Below are 12,884 nucleotides of genomic sequence, written 5' to 3'. Positions count from 1 at the left end.
TGGAGGTCATTAGGGAGCTAAAGGTAAAATAACCCTTAGGATGAAGTGATCACAATATGATTGAGTTCAACTTGAAATTTGATAGTGAGTAAGTAAAGTTTGACATAGCAGTATTTCAGTGGAGTAAAGGAAATTACAGTGGTATGAGAGAGGAGTTGCCCGAAGTAAATTGGAAGGAGATGCTGGCAAGGATGACAGCAGAGCAGCAATGGCTTGCGTTTCTGGGAAAAATTAGGAAGATGCAGGATAGATGTATTCCAAAGATGAAGAAATACTCAAATGGCAAAATAGTACAGCCATGGGTAACAAGCTAAGTCAAAACTAATGTAAAAGCAAAAGAGAGGGCATACAACAAAACAAAAATTAGTGTGAAGATAAATTGGGAAGCTGTTAAAACCCTACAGAGAGCAACTAAAAGAATCATTAGGAGGGAAAAAAATGAAACATGAAAGCAACCTAGCAAACAATATCAATGTGAATAGTAAAAGCTTTTTCAAATATGTAAAAAAATAAAAGAGAGATGAGAGTGGATATAGAACTATTAGAAAATAAGGCCAGAGAAATAATAACAGGGATAAGGGGATTTCAGATAAATTAAATGAGTATTTTGCATCAGTCTTCTCAGTGAAAGACATCAGCAGTGTGCCAGATGTTGAAGGGTACGAGGGAAGAGAAGTGAGTACAGTTGCAATTACAAGGGAAAAGGTGCTCAAAAAGCTGAAAGACCTAAGTCACCCAGACCAGATGAACTGCAGCCTAGGGTTCTGAAAGAGGTAGCGGTAGAGATTATGGAAGCATTAGTAATGACCTTTCAAAAATCATTGGACTCTGGCATAGTGCCAGAGTCACTCCACTCTTTAAGAATGGAGGAAGGAAGCAGGAAGGAAATTATAGACCAGTTAGCCTGATCTCAGTGGTTGAGAAGATGTTGGAGTCAATTGTTAAGGATGAGGTGATGGAGTACTTGGTGACACAGGACAAGATAGGACAAAGTCATCATGGTTTCCTTAAGAGAAATGCTTGCCTGATGAACCTGCTGTAATTCTTTGAGGAGATTACAAGTAGGATAGATAAACGGGAATCAGTGGCTGTTGTATATTTGGACTTCCAGAAGGCCTTTGACAAGGTGCCACGCCTGAGGCCGCTTACCAATCTACGAGCCCGTGGTATTGCAGGAAAGTTACTGGCATGGTTAGATCATTGGCTGATTGGTAGAAGGCAGCAAGTGAGAATAAAAGGATCCTTTTCTGGTTGGCTGCCATTGAATAGTGGTGTTCAGCAAGAATCAGTGTTGGGACCACTTCTTTTTATGCGGTATATCAATGATTTAGATGATTGAACAGATGTGTTTTTTGCCAGGTTGCAGATGATATGAAGCTTGGTGGAGGGGCAGGTAGTGTTGTGGCTGCAGAAGTACTTAGACAGATTAGGAGAATGGGCAAGAGAGTGGCCAATGAAATACAATGTTGGAAAATGAATGGTCATGCACTTTGGCAGTAGAAATAAATGGGGAGAAAATCCAAAAATCTGAGATGCAAAGGGGCTTTGGAGTCCTTGTGTGGAACAGCCTATAGGTTAACTTGCAGGGTGAGTCGGTGGTGAGGAAGGCAAATGCAATGTTAGCATTCATTTCAAGAGGTCTAAAATACAAGAGCAAGGATGTGCTGCTGAGGCTTTATAAGACACTGGTGAGGCCTCACAATTTTGGGCTCCTTATCTTAGAAAATCTGTGCTGGCATTGGAGAGGGTTCACAGGAGGTTCAATAGGATGATTCTGGGAATGAAAGGGTTATCATATCAGGAATGTTTGATAGCTCTGGGTCTGTACTCACTGGAATTTAGAAGGATGGGGGGAGGAGATCTCATTGAACCATTTCAAATGTTGAAAGGCCTAGACAGATTAGACGTAGAAAGGATGTTGCCCTTGGTGGAGGAGTCTAGGACAAAAGGGAACAGCCTCAGGATAGAGGGGGCGTCATTTTCAAACAGAGATGCGGGGAAATTTCCTTAGCCAGAGGGCAGTGAATTTGTAGAATTTATTACCACAACCAGCTGTGGAGGCCAGGTCGTTGGGTGTATTTATGGAGAGCTTAAAAGGTTCTTGATTGGACATGCCATCAAAGGTTACAGGGAGGAGTGGGGCTAATGGGGGGGGGGAGGATTGAATGGCAGAACAGACTTGATGGGCCAAAAGGCCTAATTCTACTCCAATGTCTTATGCTTTTATGGTCTTATAATTGTTAGCCAGTGTCATTCCACCTATTTTTGGTGTAAAGTCCATGAAGAACTCTGAAACTTTCTGCATCAGTTAACTTACAGTTGTGGAGAAGTTGGCCATTTTAGAAAAGAATTTTTTAAAAGATTATTTTTCACGTGCTCAGAGGAAAAGAAGAAAGAGATTTGCTAGTTACATATCAACCATGAGAGAACCAAGCCTGAGATCTTATCTGCAGATCAAGGGATCATTGAGCAAAGTGACTATAGAAAATTACTTCAGGAATTATTAACAAATCTTCCATTACCATATGTTGAGCAATGCATTTGTTTAACTTACTGTACTTTCACATTATGCAACAGTATTTGTTTTGACCATTTCTAGGTCTCATTAAGCTGGATATTAGCCATATGTAAGACATGAAGAATTGCATGACCAGTGATCACATAGACACACTCCAAAAAGGAAAGCCTGGAGCGTCCAGTACAGAGTACCAGTAAGAAAGAGGATAATGCTATCAATACAAATGGATTAAATTAGCGATTGTAGCAACACAACCACAATACAAAACTTCATTATGTAGTGCCCCCTCATATTACCAGTTTATCCAAATCTCCTCTTGCACCCATTGAAATGCCTTTTCATTTGTTTTGGAACTTTGAAATGCTCAGACTATGAGAATGCAAGTGGTCCCTTTTTGCCAACATTTAGATTCTTGGCCTCCACTCTCATTAATATTGTAAATGGATTCCTCTCTTCAAACCCTATTCCTGTTTCAAAACTCTGTCATCACTCTCCACCCATCTTCATAAAATCTCACAATACACATTAATAGCCTCTGATTGCTGCTCCGTTTTCATCATTTCTTCATTATCCAAAGACAGAATCTATTTGGTTGGAGCTAAAAAACGGCAGTGGTAATGTGTATTTAATATTTCAGTAATATGTGAGTAATATTGTAATTATATTGTTTGATTAAGCATTCTTTGTTGTTTACATAATTCATTACGGGTTGTATGTTGCCTGGTATGGAAACACCAATGCCCTTAAATGGAAAATCCTCGATAAGTAGTGGATATGGCCCAGTCTATCACAGGTAAAACCTTCCTCACCATTGAGCACATCTACAGTACATGGAGTGTTGTCTCAGGAAAGCAGCATCCATCATCAGGGACCCATACCACCCAGGTCATATTCTCTTCTCATTGCTGCCATTAGTAAGAAGGTACAGGAGCCTCAGGACACACATCACCAGGTTCAGGAACAGTTATTATCCCTCAACCATCTGGCTCTTGAACCAAAGGGGATAACTGATTTGCTGGATCTGATTTTGGTGAATGAGATGGACTGAGTGCATTAAGTTTAATGGGGAATTAAGTTTAAGTTTAGGGAAATTTTAGGAGATAACAATCATAACCTCGTATGATTGGAGATTAACAACGGAAAAGGGGAAAGTGTAATATAAAATCAAAGTATTTCATTGGAGGAAGGCCAGTTTCAATGGTCTGAGAGCAGATCTGGCAGAGATTAATTGGAACCAAATTTTGGCAGGCAAAACTCTAATAGAATAATGAACTGCCTTTAAAGAAGAGATTGTTCAAGTACTTTTGAGGCAAATTCCATTTTTTTGCCTCAAAAACCAAAACTCAGGGGCAAAGGTAGAACATATGAAGTCTGAGCTCGGAACAACAGAAGGTGGTGGGAACATTTCAGTGATGGGGCATGTGAAGTCACCCCCTTTGGTTCAAGAATAATTAGGCAGAGTTCATGTGCTAATGGCCATACAGAAATCTCTTGGCTGAACGGAATAAGATGCCTCTGAGTTGTTGAATATGAGTATTCAAGCTGCTGTACATCCTCCCTGACGGTAGTTATGCAAAGAGGGCATATTCCAGATGGCAAGGGTCTTAAATGACAGATGCCACTTTCTTGAAGCATTCCCTTTTGAAGATGTCCTTAATGGTAGGGAGGCCTGTGCCTATGATAGAGCTGCCAGAGTCTATAACCCTCTGCAGTCTCTTTCAATGCTATACATTGGAGCCTCCAAACCAGGCTATGGTGCAACTGATCAGAATGCTCTCCACGACACATCTGTAGAAGCTTATAGGAGTCTTTCTTGGTATACCAAATCTCCTCAAACTCCTCACAAAGTAGAGCCAGTGGTGAGCCTTCTACATGATTGCATCAATGTGTTGAGCCCAACATAGACCCATTGAGATGTTGACACCCAGACATTTGGAGATTTCATGTTTTCCTCCACTGACCCCTCAATGAGGATCGGTGTGTGTTCTCCCGACTTACCCTTGCTGAAGTTCACGATCACCTCCTTGGTCTTGCTGGCATTCAGTGCAAAGATTGTTATTGTAACACCACTCAACCAGCTGACCTATCTCACTCCCGTATGCCTCCTTATCACCATCTGAAATTCTACCAACAACAGTGCTGTCATCTGTGGACTTATAGATTGTCTTTGTACTGTGTTTGGAGAGAGTAGAGTAGTGGACTAAGTATGCATCCTTAATGTGTACCTGTGTTGATTGTCAGCCAGAGGTTAATATTGATCTGTACTGACTGTAATCTCCTGAAGAGGAAGTCAAGGATTCAACTGCATAAGGAGGTAGAGAGTCCCCGGTTTTGAATCTTGTTGATTAGCACAGAGGGCATGACAGTATTGAACACTGAGCTGTAATCAATAAACAGCAGCCTGTGTGTAGGTGTTCCAGTGCCAAGTGGAGAGCCAGTGAGACTGCATCTGCTATTGCAGCAGTCAGACCCTTGTTCAGGCAATCCCTAATTCTATCCGTAACTGCCTCTCATTACGGTAGACGTGAGTACTGCCAGGTAATTAGCACTGAGGCAATTCACCCGTCTCTTGATTGATGCTCTTTTGAAGAAGGTGGGAACCCTAGACTGCAGCAGAGAGAGGATGAAGATTTCCTTCAAAACTCCAGGTAGTTGGTCAGCACAGGTTTTCAGTACACAAGCCACTGTCAGGGCCTGATGCTTTGTGAGGGTTCACCCTCTTGAAGGCTGTTCTGTCACCAGCTTTTAAGATAACAGGGCCTCCCTGCGGATTCACACAGGCGTAGTGCTATTCTCCATTTCAAATTGAGCATAAAAGGCATAGAGCACATCAAAGAATAAAGCATCACAGCCATTTAAGCTGTTAGGTTATACCTTAATAGCATGCAAACCCCACCATAAGTTGTCATGCATCCAAATAGGTCTCAAGCTTCACTCAGTATTTTCTTTACAGTACTGAGGGAAGCACAGGATGAAACGGTAAGGGGATTGACAATGATTTTTCTATATGGGGATGGTACAATAGGACAGGGTGGTAGCAATAATTACTCTGTGTTCAATAAAAAGAGGAATGTCAAGCCCAACAAATATAACCTCAGTTTAACCTCAGTGAGAGGAAAACTTTTAGAAACATTGATCTGTCATGATTAGTAGTCACCTGAGGTAAGGTATATTAATTAAGATGAGCCAGCACAGATTTGTTCATGGGAAAAATCATATTTAACCATCAGACAGAATGTTTTGATAGCGTAACAAAAAAAGGAAATATAATCAAAATGATATACATGAACTTCCATAAGGTTTTTAATATGTACATGTAACAGGTTATAGCAAAGTTAAAATACATGGCATAAAAGGGACATTACAGAGAACACAAGTTTGGCCAAGTAACAGACAACATATATTGTGGTGAATACTTTTGTCAGACTGGAGGAAAATAAACAGCAGAATTCCCAGGCTTAGAACTATTGCTTTTATTTTGATCTATATTATTCACTTGACTTTCGGGTGCAGACCACAATTTCCCAATTTGCAGATGACATAAACTTGATGTTATTATCAATTGCAAAGAGAATGGTGATAGATTGCATCAGGATACAAACAGGCTGGCAGAAAGTTCAGATGAGGTTTTATCTGGAGAAATGGGACGTGATGCATTTTGGTCGGAAGAATGAAGAGAAGTAATATACTGTAGAATAAAGGATCCCATTCTGAAAGGGATGATGAAGCAGAGGGATGTGGGTACATGAGCACCTGGTGAGATTGGGCCAGTTATTTCACCCTGAGTGCAACGCATCTAGTCATACTTGTTAAACTCCCTTCACCTTTGAACAGGTTCATCGACACATCTCCCCACTGGCAGGACAGGCTGAGACAGGAGCTAAAAAAAGCCTACAAAATTCTTGGCTTCATTGATAGAATATTAAAGCAGGGAAGTTATGTGGAAACTTTCTAAAACAGTAATGCAGGCCTAGTTAGAATATTGTGTTCAATTCGAATCACCATTTTTTAAGAAAGATTTGAAGGCATTTGAGATGATCCAGAAAAGATTTATGAGCATGGTTTCTGTAATGAAGCTCTACCATTACAAGGATAGATCAGAGAAACTGTAATTCTTTTCTTCAAAGAACAGAATGCTGAGGGGAGTTTTTATTAAAGGCAATAAAATAATGAGTGGTATGACCAGAATGGATAAGATAAGACAAGATTAGTTTTAATTGTCTCACGTGCATCGAAACATACAGTGAAATGCATCATGTTTGTATCAGGGACCAGCACAGTCTGAGGATCGTGCTAGGGCAACCCAACATAGCATGCTCATGAATCACTAACCATAACCGAGTGTTTTTTAAACGTGGAAGGAAACCAGAGTACTGAGAGGAAACCAGGGAGTATATACAAACTCCTTACAGAGAGCGGCGGGAATTGAACCCCGATCAATGATTGCTGGTGCTGTAAAGCGATTACCCTAACAGTGCTGCCCCTAAAGGCAGGCTGTTCCCTTTGCTGCATGGCTCAAGGACTAGAGATACCAGGTATAAATGAAGTACAAGCAAAATAGAAGTGACTTGAGTGAAAAAAGCTGGAAGGCACAAAACTTAGCAATATTATCAACTGCAAAGACAAAGGTGATAGATTACAAGGCTGTTGTCACAAATAGCTGAACTTTGTATATGGTATCTTACCAAAAGTATTTGGAAATTTTATAATGCCAGTGGCGAAAGGGCTGGTGCCTTGAAGGAGAGGATTTTTCTGGTAAAGAGCTACCATAGGCATGATGGGCCAAATAGTCTTCATCCAGGCAATAAACATTCTATAATCCTTTGATTTTGTTGAATTTATACAGAAACATTTGTACAGGGCCCTGGTGAGACCACACCTGGAGTATTGTGTACAGTTTTGGTCTCCAGGGTTAAGGAAGGGCATCCTGGCTATAGAGGAAGTGCAGCGTAGATTCACGAGGTTAATTCCTGGGATGTCCGGACTGTCTTACGCAGAGAGGTTAGAGAGACTGGGCTTGTACACGCTGGAATTAAGGAGATTGAGAGGGGATCTGATTGCAACATATAAGATTATTAAGGGATTGGACAAGATAGAGACAGGAAATATGTTCCAGATGCTGGGAGAGTCCAGTACCAGAGGGCATGGTTTGAAAATAAGGGGTAGGTCATTTAGGACAGAGTTAAGGAAAAACTTCTTCTCCCAGAGAGCTGTGGGGGTCTGGAATGCACTGCCTCGGAAGGCAGTGGAGGCCAATTCTCTGGATGCTTTCAAGAAGGAGCTAGATAGGTATCTTATGGATAGGGGAATCAAGGGATATGGAGACAAGGCAGGAACCGGGTATTGATAGTAGATGATCAGCCATGATCTCAGAATGGCGGTGCAGGCTTGAAGGGCCGAATGGTCTACTTCTGCACCTATTGTCTATTGTCTAAAAATGGAGATGAATGAATGGATAAAGTTCTATTAACATGAGGAAATAAAAAGTAACAAAATTAAAGTAAGTAATGATATTTATAAGGCTCAGAATGTGTTGGGGACTGTTTGGAGTGCTAAGGAAGAACTCTTGATCTCTCAAATGACACATACAAAATGCTGGAGGAACTCAGCAGTCCAGGCAGCATCCAAGAAAAAGAGTAAACAGTCGACGTTTCAAGCCAAGACCCTTCATCCCGATGAGACCCATTGTCTGTATTTCATTGTCCTGATGAAGGGTCTCAGCCCCAAACGTTGACTGTTTACCCTTCTCCACAGATGCTGCCTGACCTGCAGAGTTCCTCCAGTATTTTTGTGTGTGTTTCTTTCGATTTCCAGCATCTGCAGATGTCCCCTTGCTCTTGATCTCTCAATCTACATTAGCATGCTCCTTGCACTTGATCTGTCTACCTGCACTGCACTTCCTCTTCGACTCAAACACTATATTCTGTATTCGGCTGTTTTCTCCTTTTGCACTATCTCAATGTATTTATTCATGGAGGATCTGTCTGGATGGCAGGCAATCAAAAGTTTTTCACTGTCTCAGTACATGAGACAGTAATAAACCAATTGCTAATTTAATGCAGTCCCTTGAACTGAAGGAAGTGGCAAAGTAGAGCAGGATCAGAGAGCAGGCAGTCTCAAGAGAATTTTGTTTGATGGTGTTTCAGCGCCAAATATTGACTCATCTTTCCTCAGACTCGGCATCTCAAATCTACCTTCCTCTTTATAGTCACATCTATTCAGTCTCATGAATGGTTTAAACACTAGTCTTTTCCCTTTTCCTTTCTTTCATGTTTTGATGTGGTTTCTGGCATTCAATCATTTCTTGTCTTTTTGATGTGTGTGTGTGTGTGTGTGTGTGTGTGTGTGTGTGTGTGTGTGTGTGTGTGTGTGTGTGTGTGTGTGTGTGTGTGTGTGTGTGTGTGTGTGTGTGTGTGTGTGTGTGTGTGTGAGACAGTGAGTTTGCATGAGTGCTTATACATGCATGTATGTGAATTTGTGTGTGTGAGAGAAAGGGAAAGGGAGGAGAGAGAGTGTGTGTATACGGCTGAGACAGTGTGTGTGTGAATATATATTTGTACACGTGTGTGTTTAGCTTTAGTTTTAATCCCACCTCTATCTAGGCATGAGTTTGTTGAGAAGTCCAAGGAGCTCACTTCAGTTCAAGGAGTTCGGTAACTAGCAGGCCAACCACATGTTTTCCTCAACAAAACGAGAGGTTGATAGGATTTTGGGAATGACTTTCTGAAAGATTGGTGGATGCAGAATAACTCAAAATGCAATAACCTGCAGGGCTATAGACCAAGTATGGAGAATGAGATTAAACTGTTTCTCTCCTTGGTTCAGCCTCAGGAGATTGCCTTAAATCATATAATTACTAAGTCACTCAAGCCACTATGTTGTGTTTCATTTATGAGTCTATTTTGCTGTGAGATAGATAATTCATAAATCTTACAAATTGTAAATTGTCTATGACTACATTGGAGGCCTGAACAACACTGTTGAAGATTTGTGCAGATCTCCAATAAATTACTTTGTTTTCCGAAGTGTTAATTTCTTCGTTTAAAGCAGTTAAGTATTTTTAAGAACATAGGTAATTAAAGCTTGAAAGAATTTTTCAGCCCCTTTTGCCTGCTGAATATCGTAGTTGACCTTTAGCCTTTTTCCTGCACTGACCCTATATCTCTTGATAGCCTTAGTATCTAAAAATCTAATGATCTCAGCTTTAAATATACCGTGAGATTCATTTTCTGGAGAACCTCTAGGATATTGATTTCCAAAGACTCTCCACCCTTTGGGAGAAGAAATGTCTTCTCATCTGGGCCCTGATTTGCTGACACCAGAACAGGTGAGGGGAGAAAGTGGGACTGGAGGGAGTAGAAGAGCAGGAACTAGGAAAGAGAGAGAGAGAAAGATGGAGAGTGGGAAAAGTGTCAATTAGAGGTTCAGTGGAGGAGAAAAGGAGAATGCAGGGAGCAGAGGGAGGTGTAAGAGTTGGAGTTGGGGCAGGAAAGGGAGAGAAGATGAGAGGGAGCTCAAAAGAAGGACAAAGAGCTTAGGAGATGGACCTGTGAAAATAAGGTGTTTTGCTAAAGGACAACTTAAGAAAAGACCAAGATTGTACCCAACTCTGCCCAATTATGTGCTTGTCTGTAGTCAGAAAGTGTCAGTACAGGATGTGGGTATAGATGTGTGTAGACCTTTAAGGACTAGATGTACTATGTGATATGACTTCTACCAGTCACTACTGTTAGTTGTGTGTTAATTAACATCAATAAAGAATCAAAAATCAAACCGCTGGAGGAATTCAGTGAGTAAAGCAGCATCAGAGCAAGGAATTGGACTGTCAATGGTCCAGGCCTGAAGAAGGGTCTCAGCCCAAAATGTCGACTGTTTATTCTCTTCTGTAGATGCTGCCTGACCTGCTGAGTTCCTCCAGCATTTTTTGTGTGTTGCTTTGGATTTCCAGCATCTGCAGAATTCCTCATGTTTACTATTAAGTCAATGCTTCAGGTCACGACCCTCTATCTGAACTGAAGGAATGGAGGGAAGATATCTAGCATCTTGTGTCAACAACAAAGGATGCTTATTTGGTAGCCTTGTTACTTGTGTTGGACAGCAACGCAAAAGAAAGCACTAACTCTGAATACACATATGCCTCCTTTTTGTTATCAGATCTTTCTTGACTTAAGATTTGGTTTATTCCATCACTGTTTTATTTTCGCAGTTCAGAAACTCTCTGTCTTTTCCATGCCCAATCACAATGCCTGGAGGTTTTGGTGTCGACAGGCTTGGATCTATTCTGGACCCAACACATTGATGAAATTATGAAGAAGGCACAACAGTGACTATACTTCATGAAGAGTTTGAAGAGATTTGATATGTCAAGAAGGTGGTGTTATAAGGACCTTCACCATCAAAGACATGTTTTCTCATCACTTCCATCGAGGGCCATGTACAAGAGCCTGAAGACCCATGCTCAACATTTTAGAAACAGCATTTTCCCCTTTACCATCAAATTTCTGAATGGTATATGAACCCATGAGCACTACTTCATTATTCCTCATTTGCATTATTTATTTATTTTTTGTAACTGAATGTTTTATGTCTTGCTCAGATTCAGACTTTGATTCCGAATTGATTCAATCCTAAATGGAGGTGCTTATAACGACTCAGTTTTTTTAAATTAATCAAATTGTAGGTGTAATTAATGATAATTATGTCATTTGGTCGCAAGATACAGAATGGGTAATTCTCTTATAGTCAAATATAACATGTGTCATTCCTTTTGGGTCCTGTCATAGAACATTTTAATAATTCCAGATGGATGTATGCAATGAGTAAAATACTTGATTGTATTTTTCCTGTTCTTTTAACGGTTGCTGGTGTTAATTTAGGGTTATAAATTCATCAAATGTTCTTTTGCCATTGATCCTAAGGAAGTGAGTCATAATCCCTAATCATGGGCAGGTGAGAGTTGGTAAAAATATTAAATATCTGAATCCTGATACAAATCCAAAGCAACGGGGTTAACAACCAGGCCTCTCCAATGAGGCCGGTTAGAAATGTTAACATTACAATGAAATTTCATGTCTCATAGTTAACAAATGTTTATCATAAGGAATGTGGAAGTTCAATAGGGTGCTTCACTTCCACAACTGCAAAACATTCAGGGAGATGCAATAAATGCTCACTCTGCCAGTGATTCCAGTGGTTTCGAGAGCCTTGAGAATTCTCACAGCCAATGGGAAACAAGCTATGCTATCCGGGGGTAAGTCCCTCACCCCAGGAAATACCCTCAGGATTAAGGATGGCTTACCTCCACTCCAATTCTGAGGAATGCACCACAAGTCCAGTAGCACACTCACCTATGGCTCTTCATGGGGCCTTAAATCACCTGGACAATGCAAATAACTAGGTCAGGATGCAGTTTATTGACTACAGCTTAGCGTTTAACACAATTATCCCTACAGTTCTGATCGAAAAGCTCCAGTACCTGGGCCTCTCTACCTCCCTCTGCAAATAGATCCTCGACTTCCTAAATGGAAGAGTACAATCTGTGTGAATCAGAAATAACATCTCCACCTCACTGACATACCTCGGGGATACGTACACAGCCCGCTGCTCTACACCCATGACTGTGTGGCTAGGCATAGTTCAAATGCCATTTATAAGTTTGCTGACAATACAACTACTGTTGACAGAATCTCAAATGGTGACAAGAGGACATACAGGAGCAAGATAGATCAGCTAGTTGAGTGGTGTCGCAGCAACAACCTTGCACTCAACATCAGTAAGACCAAAGAGCTGATTGTGGACTTCAGAAAGGGTGAGACAAGGGAACAGACACCAGTCCTCATAGAGGGATCAAAAGTGTAAAGAGTGAGTGATTTCAAGTTTCTGGGTATTAATATCTCTGAGGATCTATTCTGGACCCAACATGCAACTACAAAGAAGGCACGATCATGGCTATACTGCATTAGGAGTTTGAGGAGATTTGGTATGCCACCAAAGACTGCATTTTAAGTATTTTAACTGGCTGCATCCCTGTCTAGTATGGGGTCGGGGGTAGCTACTGCACAGGATCAAAATAAGCTGCAGAGAGCTGTAAACTTAGTCAGCTCCATCATGGGCATCAGCTCCCGTAGCATACAGGACATCTTCAAGGAGCGATTCCTCAGAAAGGTGGCATCCATCATTAAAGACCCCCATCGCCCAGGTCATGCCTTGATCTCATTTCTGCCATCAGGAAGGAAGTACAGAAGCCTGAAGACACATACTCAATGATTCAGGAACAGCCTTCTCCCTTCTGCCATTTGGATTTCTGAATAGACATTGAACCCATGAGTTGTAATTCACATCTTTTTTTCTATTGTTATGTATTGCA

This window comes from Hemitrygon akajei, chromosome 8 (assembly GCF_048418815.1).
Source record: "Hemitrygon akajei chromosome 8, sHemAka1.3, whole genome shotgun sequence".
NCBI classification, from domain to species: domain Eukaryota; kingdom Metazoa; phylum Chordata; class Chondrichthyes; order Myliobatiformes; family Dasyatidae; genus Hemitrygon; species Hemitrygon akajei.
The sequence above is the reverse complement of the archived record's forward strand: the minus strand, read 5'-3'. Positions refer to the sequence as shown.